Genomic DNA, 16,747 nt, shown 5'->3' with positions numbered 1-16,747 from the left:
TAAAAACGAATCTTAAGAACGAGAAGTATAGAAATAACTTACATACCTACCGCTTCTTAAACTTGCTTTCAATGAGAATGACAGATCTATAACTACAGTTCTATGTGAATTTGGTTGGTTTGCACAAAAAATTCCATATTGCAGATTTAAGAAAAAAACAGCTGGATAGGCCTAGTGTTATTGGCTGAAGGGAGATCAGTAGCCAAGGCATATTATCCATAAGTAGAGAGAGTAATAACAGAAATTAAGGGACAATTTGGTATATCCATCAGTAGTCTAATAGGCTACTGGTTTAAAGGCCTGAGAAGCAACAATATAAAGCCTTCTCCTCGGCTTGACTGTGTAGCTATGAAAAACACAGATACATTAATTTTTTATATTCTGTTACATCAAAATGTAAATATGAAATGCTCAATTGATCAAACAATTAATCAGATTTAAATGTTGCAGGTAACAAAGCAAGTTTAGATCAGTCGCTATGCCCATCTTTTGCGCAGTGATGATTGTCCATAATAAACTAAAATCCTTTCATCCTATTGGTCAACATGACGCGCCGCCATTAAGCAGTCGGGAAAATGGCACCGCACTGGTGCAATATTTATATGCTGGCGTTCGTTCTTTGTGGATTAACATACGTGTTTGTTACAGCAGACATACAAGAAACAAATCAGGTGAAAGATGCTGAGAGCGTCTACGTTGATAGTGCACAGACGACGAATACACGAGTAACCGAGGGCCAAACCCATGCCGCGGAAGAGGAGAGGCAATTGGAGGCTACCAAGTTCGAAACGAATCTATCGTTAACAGATTCTCAAAGCGACAACGAAGCTGACCATGTGCAAACCCATGACATCCCTCCAACACCTCCCGCAAAAGACCAAACCCAAGAGGCCGCGAAAGAGGAGTGGCGGGACGCTATCGAAATGAATCTAGTTGATGCTCCAAGCCACAAAGAAGCTGACCATGTCTCTGACACTATGCAAACCCTAGACGTCCCTCCACCACTGCCTGCAAAATACCAGTTTCAGGAAGAGTTGGTGATCACACCATTGCATTCTGGGGATACTTACGCCAGTTTCCAGTTCCGTACCCTGTGGGATACAATCTTCTTGCGAGGAAGTAAAGAGTTTGATTTGAAATAATATTTGGGTCAATCACATTATGTTCTAGTCATCTATCTAGTAGCCACACAGGGACACTAGTCATCAGTGCATCTTCAGTCAAGATCCTGTAGTGTAGACCCACAGTGCGGGTTTTGTTCCAGCCCAGCACTGTGGTTCACGTTTGATTCAACTAACCAATCCAGGGCTTGATGAGTTGAATAGTTGAACAAGGTGTTGTTAGCCTTACAAGCCAGAATGTTGAATAAAATTACATTTAAACTTACTCTACCGGTTGTCTGCGGCTTGACCTTAAGCTGCTCGAATTTTGAGACAAAATGTCCACAGGAAAGTATTCTTTACCTGTTTAGTTTTATATTGGATATTGGGTTTTTCCTCGTCAATAGCGATTGAACCAAGCATGAAAATTGTATATTCTGAATCGGGAGGATGGAGAACGATCAACACTTTTTTGTGCATTTTTTATTTTTGAAATGTTTTTATCCGATTTCAATTTTCACAAAAATATTTTAAAAAATGTGTGGATTGTTCTCCGTCCTCCCCTGATTCAGAATATAACAATACTTTCCTGTGGATATTTTGTATGAATTTTCAAGCAGCTGAAGGACAAATAGCACAGACAACCGGTCGAGTAAGTTTTAAATGTAATTTTATTAAACATTCTGGCTTGTAAGGAATATTTACACGATTTTGCAGGCATTAGTTCCATGGAATGAGCATCCAATATAGGCTACTATCCGCAACCCAGTCTTATGCTGAAGGAAATTGCTCAAATAATCATAATACATACACTATATATAAAAACGTATGTGAACACTCCTTCAAATTAGTGGTTTTGGCTATTTCAGCCACACCCGTTGCTGACAGGTGTATAAAATCGAGCACACAGCCATGCAATCTCCATAGCCAAACATCGGCAGTAGAATGGCCTTACTGAAGAGCTCAGTGACTTTCAACGTGGCATTGTCATAGGATGCCACCTTTCCAACAAGTCAGTTCGTCAAATTTCTGCGCTGCTAGAGCTGCCCTGGTCAACTGTAAGTGCTGTTATTGTGAAGTGGAAACGTCTAATAGTCGGGAACAATCAACACTTTTGTGTGAGTTTTTTAATTTTGTAAATGTTTTAATCCAATTTCAATTTTCAAAAAATATATAAATAAGTGTGGATTGTTTTCCGTCCTCCCCAGATTCAGAATATACCATTTTCATTGTCATGGCATATTTGTTTCAATAGCTATTAACGAGAGAACCTAACTAAAAAGTTGGGTAAACAATACTTTCATGTGGATATTTTGTATCAATTTTTGAGCAGCTGAAGGAGAAATAGCACAGACAACCAGTAGAGTAAGTTTTACATGTAACTTTATTAAACATTCTGTCTTGTAAGGAATATTTACACGATTTTGCAGGCATTAGTTCCAGGCTGTATATACCAATTAATTGTCTATTGCAACCTGATTAATCAGACTAACTTGCTGTGCATTCACTGTCATCCGTACATAGGCCCCATGCCTAATTTGTATGACAGTTATGTCCAAGTCAACATACTAGTGTTATATGCAACTCACTGTTTTCCCACAAAATGTATATTTTCAGTCTCCCACTACCGACTCTTCCCGACATCTCTGGGCCAGGTGATTTCGAAGTTTTCTGTGCGTGAGCTCCACATCTCCTTCACTCAGGGCTACAGGAGGACCATGCAGTGGGGCCAGACCTTCCTACCGTCGCCCCCTGGTGCCGAACTGTGGGTATGGTTTCAGGACACTGTCACGGAGTGAGTATATACTCTATATTTATCCACACAGGTTCACTTTCCTTACTGTTGAAGATAGCAGCTTTATATCTGTCATCATGGTTAGTAGACGTATATATCGATACATATGTGTGATGCTAGTCTCACCCATTTTGTAAACTATGACAGCCTGCACGAGGGACCAGTATGAAAATGTATGCACTCACTGACTGTAAGTCGCTCTGGATAAGAGCGTCTGCTAAATGACTTAAATGTAATACACCACTATCATTTGGCCCATTGATTCTTTGACCAAGAACGTGTCACAACATTTGACAGGCATGTCTTTCTCATGACTGGTGGCAGATACTGCCATTTTACCCACCACCATTTCTCCCAAACTATGTCAGCATTGAAATTCTATTGAAGTGAATGATAACCCATCGTTTCGTCCTTTGTCTTGTAGTGTGGATGTTACCTGGAAGGAGCTGACCAACGTCCTCTCTGGGATCTTCTGTGCCTCGCTGAATTTCATTGACTCCACCAACATGGTGCAGCCCAGTGCCTCCTTCAAGCCTCTAGGCGTGGGCAACGGTAAGGCTCCTCACACTCAGCACCCAAGTCTCTACAGTAGCTAGCCTACCTCTGAACAGAGAGCAGGCTCGTGTTCATAAGGGATCAAATGGAAGAAATGGAAGAAAACGATCTGAAACAGCATGAAACGGGGAGGTACCATCTGTAATTGAGTGGCGCAGTGGTGTAAGGCACTGCATCGCAGTGCTAACTGTGCCACTAGAGATCCTGGTTCGAATCCAGGCTCTGTCGCAGCCGGCCGCGACCGGGAGACTCATGGGCGGCGCACAATTGGCCCAGCGTCGTCCAGGGTAGGGGAGGGAATGGCCGGGAGGGATGTAGCTCAGTTGATAGAGCATGGCGTTTGCAACGCCAGGGTTGTGGGTTCAATTCCCACGGGGGGCCAGTATAAAACAATTATATATATGTATTCACTAACTGTAAGTCGCTCTGGATAAGAGCGTCTGCTAAATTACTAAAATGTAAATGTAAATGTAATTGTCCGATCAGAAACACTTTTCTACGGTGTGCCCTAATGAACAAGGCCACGTGCCAACCAATGCTTTGCATATGCACTCAAAGGAATCATGACGCAGTTACGGAATTAGATAGTACAGTATTATTAAAGATGTGAAACAATACCGTATTGATGTGTGTCCTGTATACGTCCTCTGCTATACAGTAACTGACCAGCGCTTTCTCCGCTATGCTGTGTTGCCGCGGGAGGTCGTTTGTACTGAGAATCTGACGCCGTGGAAGAAGGCTGGTCTGGCAGTCCTAATGAAGTCTGAGAAACTCTTCCACAGCAGCTTCCACTCCCAGGCTACACATCAGACCTGTGTCAGGTAAGGTGTATGTATATACAGTCTGTAGCTATATGTATTACAACACTATGGGCGACATTTTCATAGTGCAAAAGAATTGGGCAAATTGCAAAAATTACTGTAAACCTCATTATCTGGCATTATTACAACTACCTTTTATCATGTTGTCAGCCATATCAAAGAAAAAGAACCAGACATTTTTGTTGTTGGCTTTTTAAAGTAATGATGTAGAAAATACCAAGCCACTGATTTCACCTTCCATCCTACTTGTAATCCCGTTTGAGAACCTGTCACTGTTGATGAGTCCCAGCCTTGACATGACACTCGGCTACTGTTGTTTCAGGACTGGCAGTGCAAGTCCACAGCGTGGGAGCTGAGACAGACACTGAACGTGGTGTTCGACCTGCACTCCTCTGGCCAGAGCAAACGAGGTGAGAGAGGCCTCTCCTCATTCAGTATTATACCCCTTTCACAATACTGAGCTGAGCCGAGCTGTTCCTCGCTGGACTGGTTACGCATCGACCATATATTTGCTGGAAACGTGGACAATGTGAAAGGAAAATAACTGAGCCAGTACAGTTTAGGTCGACTTGATAGTGTGAAAAGGGTATAACTATACTGAACAAAATTATAAATGCAACATGTAAAGTGTTGCTTTCATGAGCTGAAATAAAAGATCCCAGTAATGTTCCATATGCAGAAAAAGTTTATTTCTCTAAAATGTTGTGCACAAATTGGTTTACATTCCTGTTAGTGAGCATGTTTCCTTGGCACAAACCGGTTCTGGGGAGAATAAAAGGCCACTCTAAAATGTGCCGTTTTGTCACAAAACACAATGCCACAGATGTCTGAAGTTTTGAGGGAGCGTGCAATTGGCATGCTGACTGTAGGAATGTCCACCAGAGCTGTTGCCAGATAATTTAATGTTCATTTCTCTACCATAAGCCACCTTCAATGTTGTTTTAGAGAATTTGGCAGTACGTCTAACTGGCCTCACAACTGCAGACCACATGTAACCACACCACACCAGCCCAGGACCTCCACATCTGGCTTCTTCACCTGCGGAATCGTCTGAGACCAACCACCCTGACAGCTGTTGAAACTGGGTTTGCACAAGTGAAGAATTTCTGCACAAACTGTCAGAAGCCATCTCAGGGAAGCTCATCCGCTTGCTCATCGTCCTCACCAGGGTCTTGACCTGACTGCAGTTTGTCATCGTAACTGACTTCAGTGGGCAAATGCTCACCTTCGATGGCCACTGGCACGCTGGAGAAGTGTGCTCTTTACGGATGAATCCCAGTTTCAACTACCGGGCAGATAGCAGACGGCGTGTATGGCGTCATGTGGGCTAGCGGTTTGCTTATGTCAACGTTGTGAACAGAGTGCCCCATGGACGTGGTGGGGTCATGTTATGGGCAGGCATGAGCTACGGACAACGAACACAATTGCATTTTATCAATGGCAATTTGAATGCACAGAGATACTGTGACGAGATCCTGAGGCCCATTGCCGTGCCATTCATCCGCTGCCATCACCTCATGTTTCAGCATGATAATGCACAGCCCAATGTCGCAAGGATCTGTACACAATTCCTGAAAGCTGAAAATTCCCAGTTCTTCCATGGCCTGCATACTCACCAGACATGTCACCCATTGAGCATGTTTGGGATGCTCTGGATCGACATGTACGACAGTGTGTTCCAGTTCCCGTCAATATCCATCCTTTTTAAAAAAGGTATCTGTGACCAACAGATGCATATCTGTATTCCCAGTCATGTGAAATCCATAGATTAGGGCCTAATTAATTTATGTCTATTGACTGATTTCCTTATATGAACTGTAAAATCTTTGAAATTGTTCCATGTGGGTTTATATTTTTGTTCAGTTTAATATCACCTCACTATTGCTAAAACATGCTGGTATTACCAACATTTACAGTCTCTTGCGCTCTGACACTGCTTCATATACAGTGTGGAGAACAAGTATTTGATACACTGCCGATTTTGCAGGTTTTCCTACTTACAAAGCATGTAGAGGTCTGTAATTTTTATCCAGAAAATCACATTGTATGGTTTTTAAGTAATTAATTTGCATTTTATTGCATTACATAAGTACACTGCTCAAAAAAATAAAGGGAACACTAAAATAACACATCCTAGATCTGAATGAATGAAATAATCTTATTAAATACTTTTTTCTTTACATAGTTGAATGTGCTGACAACAAAATCACACACAAATAATCAATGGAAATCAAATGTATCAACCCATGGAGGTCTGGATTTGGAGTCACCCTCAAAATTAAAATGGAAAACCACACTACAGGCTGATCCAACTTTTATGTAATGTCCTTAAAACAAGTCAAAATGAGGCTCAGTAGTGTGTGTGGCCTCCACGTGCCTGTATGACCTCCCTACAACGCCTGGGCATGCTCCTGATGAGGTGGCGGATGGTCTCCTGAGGGATCTCCTCCCAGACCTGGACTAAAGCATCTGCCAACTCCTGGACAGTCTGTGGTGCAACGTGGCGTTGGTGGATGGAGCGAGACATGATGTCCCAGATGTGCTCAATTGGATTCAGGTCTGGGGAACGTGCGGGCCAGTCCATAGCATCAATGCCTTCCTCTTGCAGGAACTGCTGACACACTCCAGCCACATGAGGTCTAGCATTGTCTTGCATTAGGAGGAACCCAGGGCCAACCGCACCAGCATATGGTCTCACAAGGGGTCTGAGGATCTCATCTCGGTACCTAATGGCAGTCAGGCTACCTCTGGCGAGCACATGGAGGGCTGTGCGGCCCCACAAAGAAATGCCACCCCACACCATGACTGACCCACCGCCAAACTAGTCATGCTGGAGGATGTTGCAGGCAGCAGAATGTTCTCCACGGCGTCTCCAGACTCTGTCACGTCTGTCACATGTGCTCAGTGTGAACCTGCTTTCATCTGTGAAGAGCACAGGGCGCCAGTGGCGAATTTGCCAATCTTGGTGTTCTCTGGCAAATGCCAAACGTCCTGCACGGTGTTGGGCTGTAAGCACAACCCCCACCTGTGGACGTCGGGCCCTCATACCACCCTCATGGAGTCTGTTTCTGACCGTTTGAGCAGACACATGCACATTTGTGGCCTGCTGGAGGTCATTTTGCAGGGCTCTGGCAGATCTCCTCCTGCTCCTCCTTGCACAAAGGTGTAGGTAGCGGTCCTGCTGCTGGGTTGTTGCCCTCCTACGGCCTCCTCCACGCCTGTCTCCTGGTAGCACCTCCATGCTCTGGACACTACGCTGACAGACACAGCAAACCTTCTTGCCACAGCTCGCATTGATGTGCCATCCTGGATTAGCTGCACTACCTGAGCCACTTGTGTGGGTTGTAGACTCCGTCTCATGCTACCACTAGAGTGAAAGCACCGCCAGCATTCAAAAGTGACCAAAACATCAGCCAGGAAGCATAGGAACTGAGAAGTGGTCTGTGGTCACCACCTGCAAAACCAGTCCTTTATTGGGGGTGTTTTGCTAATTGCCTATAATTTCCACCTGTTGTCTATTCCATTTGCACAAAAGCATGTGAAATGTATTGTCAATCAGTGTTGCTTCCTAAGTGGACAGTTTGATTTCACAGAAGTGTGATTGACTTGGAGTTACATTGTGTTGTTTAAGTGTTCCCTTTATTTTTTTGAGCAGTGTATTTGATCACCTACTAACCAGTAAGAATTCTGGCTCTCACAGACCTGTTAGTTTTTCTTTAAGAAGCCCTCCTGTTCTCCACTCATTACCTGTATTAACTGCACCTGTTTGAACTCGTTACCTGCATAAAAGACACCTGTCCACACACTCAATCAAACAGACTCTAACCTCTCCACAATGGCCAAGACCAGAGAGCTGTGTAAGGACATCAGGGATAAAATTGTAGACCTGCACAAGGCTGGGATGGGCTACAGGACAATAGGCAAGCAGCTTGGTGAGAAGGCAACAACTGTTGGCGCAATTATTAGAAAATGGAAGAAGTTCAAGATGACGGTCAATCACCCTTGGTCTGGGGCTCCATGCAAGATCTCACCTCGTGGGGCATCAATGATCATGAGGAAGGTGAGGGATCAGCCCAGAACTACACAGCAGGACCTGGTCAATGACCTGAAGAGAGCTGGGACCACAGTCTCAAAGAAAACCATTAGTAACACACTACGCCGTCATGGATTAAAATCCTGCAGCGCACGCAAGGTCCCCCTGCTCAAGCCAGCGCATGTCCAGGCCCGTCTGAAGTTTGCCAATGACCATCTGGATGATCCAGAGGAGGAATGGGAGATGGTCATGTGGTCTGATGAAAAAAAAAATTGAGCTTTTTGGTCTAAACTCCACTCGCCGTGTTTGGAGGAAGAAGAAGGATGAGTACAACCCCAAGAACACCATCCCAACCGTGAAGAATGGAGGTGGAAACATCATTCTTTGGGGATGCTTTTCTGCAAAGGGGACAGGACGACTGCACCGTATTGAGGGGAGGATGGATGGGGCCATGTATCGCGAGATCTTGGCCAACAACCTCCTTCCCTCAGTAAGAGCATTGAAGATGGGTCTTGGCTGGGTCTTCCAGCATGACAACGACCCGAAACACACAGCCAGGGCAACTAAGGAGTGGCTCCGTAAGAAGCGTCTCAAGGTCCTGGAGTGGCCTAGCCAGTCTCCAGACCTGAACCCAATAGAAAATATTTGGAGGGAGCTGAAAGTCGGTATTGCCCAGCGACAGCCCCGAAACCTGAAGGATCTGGAGAAGGTCTGTATGGAGGAGTGGGCCAAAAGCCCTGCTGCAGTGTGTGCAAACATGGTCAAGAGCTACAGGAAACGTATGATCTCTGTAATTGCAAACAAAGGTTTCTGTACCAAATATTAAGTTCTGCTTTTCTGATGTATCAAATACTTATGTCATGCAATAAAATGCAAATGAATTACTTAAAAATCATACAATGTGATTTTCTGGATTTTTGTTTTAGATTCCGTCTCTCACAGTTGAAGTGTACCTATGATAAAAATTACAGACCTCTACATGCTTTGTAAGTAGGAAAACCTGCAAAATCGGCAGTGTATCAAATACTTGTTCTCCCCACTGAAGGTGCATTTGCCTGCTAGCTATACTTTGCAAAGCAAAAATGGCAAATTTTTCTAATCAAATTTATTTAAAGTGAATTTAAAATAGCAACCCACTTTACAGTAAAACAATCAAATGAAGGAGATGAAGAACAAATAACTTTTCATGGAAAAGTCACTTCTTTCTGCTGTGGTGTACAGACATTGGCCTTCTGAGCTCCATGAAAAAGACTGGTCACTGCATTTAGAAACATACAAAATGGAGGCCATGAACATGATGGTGATGTGTTGGGTTACTGGGTGTTTCCACAGAGTGGTCCCTGTTCAAGATGTTCTCTCGTACCCTGACTGAAGCCCCCTGGCCTCCTCCAGTAAAGTGGACGTCACAGACAACCCTCAGGTCAGCAACTTTACATGACCGCTAGCTTTACATTTCTAACTTTACATGATCGCATACTTTACACAACTAACTTTACATGACCTCTAACTTTACATTAATCCAAATTCTATTTAGTTAGCAGACGCTCTTACTCAGACTGACTTAGTTACTTCGTACAGTCAAGGAACAGGGCTTCAGCATCAGTTTGAGTTTCAAAAGCAAATTCTCTTTAAGTAAGAAGAAAAGTCAGCAGTCAGCACCAATAATACGTACAGAAATGAGAACAACTCAACACTCCACGGTCTTCCTATTGAAATGAGCCTTTCTCAGGCTGTTATTGGGACTGACGTCTTTGTGTATGCCAAGCTTTAGTCCAATCACTAACATACCTGCTACATTGGTGCATCGCAAAAGTAGTTGGCTGAGCTACTAAAACACCAGTCAACACTACTTGTATGGAGAAGTGCAATGGGGACTTGCTCTCAAGCTGTTCAAACAAATTCTCCAGCTGGTTGTCACCTACAAGTGATCAGAGATCCGGAGTAAGGTTCATGGCAGGGCAGGCAACTACGGGAGATCAGATGTAACACTGAACACTCATTAGTTAGTCTTTTAAACGGACCCTAGATAGGGTAGTTGTTCAAATTGAAACGTTAGTCTCATTAGTTAGGCTTTTAAACAGACACTAGATGGGGTAGTTGTTTAAATTCAAATGTTAATGAGTTTCTATTTTAATCATGTTCATGTTCTTATGTAAGCTGGACTACAATTCAGTTTTCTTTATTGTAAAGCGGTCATGTAAAGTTGCTGACCTGAGGGTTGTCTATGACGTCCACTTTACGTCTCCTGAGTGGCGCAGTGGTCTAAGGCACTGCATCGCAGTGCTAACTGTTCCACTAGAGATCCTGGTTCGAATCCAGGCTCTGTCGCAGCCGGCCGCCACCGGGAGACTCATGGGCGGCGCACAATTGGCCCAGCGTCGTCCAGGGTAGGGGAGGGAATGGCCGGCAGGGATGTAACTCAGTTGATAGAGCATGGCGTTTGCAACGCCAGGGTTGTGGGTTCGATTCCCACGGGGGGCCAGTATAAAAAAAATATATATTTATTCACTAACTGTAAGTCGCTCTGGATAAGAGCGTCTGCTAAATGACGTAAATGTAAACTTGTATGTATTTGTGTAAATAAAACCTATTTATCTCTATCAATCCTATGGTAGTTGTGCAGGATGAGATTGTTGTTGTGTTTCCCTTATAGGGGGAGCTGTTTGAGTTGAGCCCAGCCACTCCCATGCTGAGCCAGGCTGTGGTGCTGGGGGATCGGAGAACCTACTCGGTCTAGGACCTCATCAACCAGGCCACGTTCGGACAGACGCGCTCCCTCAACATCCTGCTGCGATGGAGATCAGCCGAGAGTGGTGAGTGAGTGACACAGGACAAGGACACGACTCCATATGTGGGCTGTGTTTCATTCCAGGAAAGATGTTCCCTCGACAGTCTGTTCACTTCTCTTACACAAGTGGAATAAGAAACAGTCCCTATCCCTCTTGTGTATTTTATTTAAAAAACTACTCAATCCAATTACAATGCAGTTACTAAAGTACTAAGAAACAGCATGTTAATACATTGTTGTTAATGGTATAATTTGCAGTTACTGCACAGTAAGATAATGTCGTGTTACAGAAAAGGGAAGATTTTGTGATATTAATGAATTTTCATGTAGGGTGTCTTTATAGAATTGACCATATAGAAGTTATATTTCTGTTCTAGTATTTATATTATTGACCATATGAATGCTCCCTCCTTTCCTCCCACCAGGAGACATGCTGCGCCCTCTACTTCACGGAGAGCGCTATGTGTCAGGCTACGGGCTGCAGACGGGGGAGATCCACACCCTGGTGTACAACCACCACCCGTACCGGGCCTTCCCCGTCCTCCTGCTGGACACCGTGCCCTGGTACCTGCGTCTCTACATCCCACACACTCACTGTCACCAGCAAGGGCCGCGACAACAAACCCAGTGAGTACTGCTGCTGCTCACCTGTTGACATTGTTCCACCTAGGCCTGGGTCGTGTTCATTAGGCAACAAACCAAATAAATCAGACTAAAACAGGGAGGGTCTTCCTGGCCTTGTCTAATATAAAACTGTTTTTCCGTTGCAAAACATTTTCTGTTGGGTCCCCTACTGAATATGACCCTGGTTCCTTTTTGATCAACTAACGTTTAGATTTGTGCACTTTGAAGAAGTAGGGCCTAGTGTTGATATGAATGTCAGCTACATATTAATAGCTCTTGAGGGAAAGGCTCTGCATCTATCAGTTACATATTTATGACACTGAAGCACATAAATATGTAACTGATGGAGGCACACACACGCACACTACATGTTAATGTTTTAAAATGTATATTTTGTGTGTAATGCCTTTTCCGTTATGTGTTGTACCCCAGTAAGACTAGCTGTCGCCATTGGCGTTGGATAATGGGGATCCTAATAAAATAAAGCCTCATGCACCCACTGAATGTGCCTGACCTACAATGTCACATTTAAAGAGAACTTGAAAGAGGTTTTTATATGCCTATTGGCTTGTTAGGAAATAGGAAAGGAAGTATCTTTTCAATATTAAGACATCCCTTTTCTTTTCCTATTGAAGTTGTTAATTTCATGGGAGATGTTTTTATGAGCAGTTGGGTTTTCACCTCTCCTGCACATACACTGAGTATACAGTGGCTTGCGAAAGTATTCACCCCCCTTGGCATTTTCCCTATTTTGTTGCCTTACAACCTGGAATTAAAATTGATTTTTTGGGGGGTTTGTATCATTTGATTTACACAACATGCCTACCACTTTGAAGATGCAACATATTTTTTCTTGTGAAACAAACAATAAATAAATAAGACAAAAAAACAGAACTGAGTGTGCATAGCTATTCACCCCCCCCCCCCCCCCCCCACGAAGACAATACTTTGTAGAGCCACCTTTTGCAGCAATTACAGCTGCAAGTCTCTTGGGGTATGTCTCTATAAGCTTGGCACATCTAGCCACTGGGATTTTTGCCCATTCTTCAAGGCAAAACTGCTCCAGCTCCTTCAAGTTGGATGGGCTCCGCTGGTGTACAGCAATCTTTAAGTCATACCACAGATTCTCAATTGGATTGAGGTCTGGGCTTTGACTAGGCCATTCCAAGACATTTAAATGTTTCCCTTAAACCACTTGAGTGTTGCTTTTGCAGCATGCTTAGGGTCATTGTCCTGCTGGAAGGTGACCCTCCGTCCCAGTCTCAAATCTCTGGAAGACTGAAACAGGTTTCCCCTCAAGGATTTCCCTGTATTTAGTGCCATCCATCATTCCTTCAATTCTGACCAGTTTCCCAGTCCCTGCCGATGGAAAAACATCCCCACAGCATGATGCTGCCACCACCATGCTTCACTGTGGGGATGGTGTTCTCGGGATGATGAGAGGTGTTGGGTTTGCGCCAGACATAGTGTTTTCCTTGATGGCCAAAAATATCACTTTTAGTCTCATCTGACCAGACTACCTTCTTCCATATGTTTGGGGAGTCTCCCATATGCCTTTTGGCGAACACCAAACGTGTTTGATAATTTTTTTCTTTAAGCAATGGCTTTTTTCTGGCCACACTTCCGTAAATCCCAGCACTTTGGAGTGTACGGCTTAAAGTGGTCTCAACATCAACAGTGAAGAGGCGACTCCGGGATGCTGACCTTCTAGGCAGAGTTGCAAAGAAAAAGCCATATCTCAGACTGGCCAATAAAAAGAAAATATTAAGATGGGCAGTCTGAGATATGGCTAGATATTCCTAGAAGGTCAGCAACCCGGAGTCGCCTCTTCACTGTTGACGTTGAGACTGGTGTTTTGCGGGTACTATTTAATTAAGCTGCCAGTTGAGGACCTGTGAGGCGTCTGTTTCTCAAACTAGACACTAATGTATTTGTCCTCTTGCTCAGTTGTGCACCGGGGCCTCCCGCTCCTCTTTCTATTCTGGTTAGAGACAGTTTGCGCTGTTCTGTGAAGGGAGTACAGTGTCTACACTGTATTTCTGATCAATTTGATGTTATTTTAAAGGACAAAAAAATATGCTTTTCTTTCGAAAACAAGGACATTTCTAAGTGAGCCCAAACTTTTGAACGTTAGTGTGTGTGTGTGTGTGTGTGTATGTGTGTATACTTTTTTTTAAACATGGCTTTCCTGCTTCTGCAAATAAATACGAATTCTCTCTCCTCTACCTAGGTTACATCCACTACCAGCCGTCCAAAGACCGCCTTCGGCCCCACCTGCTGGAAATGTTGGTCCAGCTGCCCCCTAACTCTGTGATCGAGGTCACCGTACAGTTTGAGAGGGCACTCCTGAAGTGGACAGAGTACACCCCCGACCCCAACCACGGCTTCTACGTCGGGTATGACTTTGAAGTCTACAGAAACAGAATAAATATCTATTTGTCTATGCTATGGGTCAAGTTCTGTACTCAATCTGTCTTTGTCTAAAGAAATGCTAACTGCAATAGAAACTATGACAGTTAATGCGCCCTTTTGTCATAACGTTGTGAGGTGTTGTTTGCCTATAATTGCTGTCATAGCTTTTAGATTTGTGCTTCAGAACTGGGTCCAAATTCAATTAGGAATCTTTCAAATTCCTTTAGAAATTCATTTAGCCTGCCTGGAGTGCCAGATGGGTGGAGTTTGCAGTTTTACCACTTGGTTCCATTGTGCCAAGCAAGGTCAATCAATTATGAAATAATTTAAATATTTGTCTTGACTTTGATTTTGAATGAAGATGGGGCCATGGCTAAAATTGAGATATACCACTTGCTTGTAGTCTGCAGATATTCAGGTTTCCAGTAGCAGATATTTGATTAAATGTCCCTCGCTTCAGGTCTTCTGTTATCAGTGCTCTCGTGCCCAGTGTTGTCGCCATGGATACCAACAGCACCCAGGAACGTCCGCTTTTCAGCAGCTTGTGAGTCATAAGGCTGTTTATTTTCTTTAAGTACTGGTTGAGCACTTACGTAGCAGTTGTCTTAAGTGTGTTAGTTTCTCACCTGAGGTAATGCAATTTAAATGAATCTCTGGAAATTACACCAAATAAAATCCTCTTTGAAAGTAGTGTACCATACCTTAATTCATTGATTTGGAATGGAATTGACCCCCAACCTTTATAGGTTATTGTAATAATGCATTTCTGTATTCCCAGTTTCCCATGTAAAGAGGAGTCCAGTTACTTCATGCAGGTCTACACGGAGCCTCTGCTAGTGAACCTGCCAACCCCTGATTTCAGCATGCCCTACAACGTCATCTGCCTCACCTGCACCGTGGTGGCTGAGGGTTACGGCTTCCTCTACAACTTCCAGACCAACACCTTCCAGGTGGAGGAGCCCAGCCCGGGCCTGGCCAAACGGCTAGCCAACATCATCTGCAGGCTCAGGGGTGTGCCGCTGCTGTGATGGGCCAGAATGCTATCATGCTAAAGCTAACAACATTATCTAGCACATTTTTGCAGTGGGGCAATGAGGTCAGGTATTACACCACTTGGGAAATGTGAAGGTAAGTTTCAGGGAGATGCCACTTTAAGCATGTGAAGCTTCTGCAATAAAAACAAAACTCTCAGTTCTGTTTTGTGGATGAAAAAGGAGTTAAACAATGAAGTATTTGATGAAGTGTCATGGATTCGATGAACGTTCAAGGCATTTTCTCGCCGTGAGGAGCAAAAAGGGTGGTATTTCTTCAGTGCACTACTACTGTTGGTGTAGTTGAACAGAGAATAAGGCCTTTTTAGTGTTTGTAACGAAGGAACCAAAGTGTTTGCTCCAGGTTTCAGTGGGGACAGTTGGCTGCCAGATGCGGCAGCAGATCACAGCAAGCTCTGATATATCTGTAACTGGAAAAAGTCATTGCACTGTTTGAAGCCATTGTTCTAGAGAGATATGATACACCTCTTCAATCTAAACATAAATAATATTTGTACTTTTAGTTGATGTTGAGTGCATGTTCAAAAGTTAAATGCACTGACTTACAGAACTTTCATAACCAGTTAGTTGGATTTCTATAAACATTTGTTAATTGCTCACAGAACCAGTCAACATGGTTGTACTTGTAGAAAACCCAACCATCTCTACTAGAAACGGCCATTGATTTGACCAGATTTTCCTTAGCCAGCCATTGTCTGTGTTTCTCATTGACGTTTGTGTTCTCTAAATGGCAGTAACTTTGGTAAGCCTTTCTAGCACAGATGCCCACCACTCAACTTTAAGGATATGAGTTTGCCATGCATTATTTAAGACCTGATTTACCAAGACAAATACACCCTTAATACATTTACTTTTTAAGACTGCTCATTCTTTGTATACTAAAACTGCTATTAATGCTTTACATTTTACTGAACAGCATGAGAATGTTTGAAGATATGGGGTAACCTGGGCTGTTTATTGTATTTTCAATAAAATGGTCAACTGACCAAACATTTGTCATTTTTGTTTAATACATGGAGGCTTGTGAAGAACATAGAAAAAAGGATTGCACACTTGAACGACGTGGACTCTCATCCCAGTCCAAAACAGTACTTTTGGACTGATGGAGAACTCCTGAGAATAAATGATGAAGGAACACTTGGCCGCTGAGCATGGATTGGATCAACTGTATCATAATCCAGTTTAGGAGTCTTCACGACATAACATGTCATAAGCAGTCATAACAGCTGATGTAATTCTATGACAAGCCATACAGTATGGACCTATTCAGGCAGATGTAGCGTTACAGAACATTCCGATAGAAATGTATCATGAACAGATATCATTGTCTACTTTATCAGATAGACTAGGGAAATTGTCTGCTCCATTCTATTTCTATCTGCAACGTTCAGATTGTTTCAAATCACTTAATACACCCCAGGACCAGGAGTTCACTTTCTGTATCCCATTTCACTTGCCTCAGCTGTGGAAGTGTGTGTATGTGAAGGGGAGGGCTGATTATTTTCTCAATAAACAAGCTTGGCCTCACTCCTGCCAAGTTCCATCAGAACACAGACAGACACAGAGG

The 16,747-nt window shown here is 43.5% G+C and overlaps 1 pseudogene across 1 annotated transcript; it reads left to right on the top strand.

Moving 5' to 3' along the window:
- Nucleotides 1-923: 923 nt before the first annotated feature.
- Nucleotides 924-16,167, top strand: LOC311140961 (GPI transamidase component PIG-T-like; annotated as a pseudogene). The gene is made up of 11 exons: nucleotides 924-1,119; nucleotides 2,718-2,895; nucleotides 3,320-3,447; nucleotides 4,109-4,271; nucleotides 4,594-4,681; nucleotides 9,637-9,724; nucleotides 10,958-11,117; nucleotides 11,518-11,719; nucleotides 13,947-14,112; nucleotides 14,589-14,672; nucleotides 14,907-16,167. The product of its transcript is annotated as a GPI transamidase component PIG-T-like (transcript).
- The last annotated feature ends 580 nt before the right edge of the window (nucleotides 16,168-16,747 follow it).

Source organism: Coregonus lavaretus (assembly GCF_964263955.1).
Source record: "Coregonus lavaretus genome assembly, chromosome: 2".
In the NCBI taxonomy this organism is placed as follows: domain Eukaryota; kingdom Metazoa; phylum Chordata; class Actinopteri; order Salmoniformes; family Salmonidae; genus Coregonus; species Coregonus lavaretus.
The sequence above is the reverse complement of the archived record's forward strand: the minus strand, read 5'-3'. Positions and strand labels throughout refer to the sequence as shown.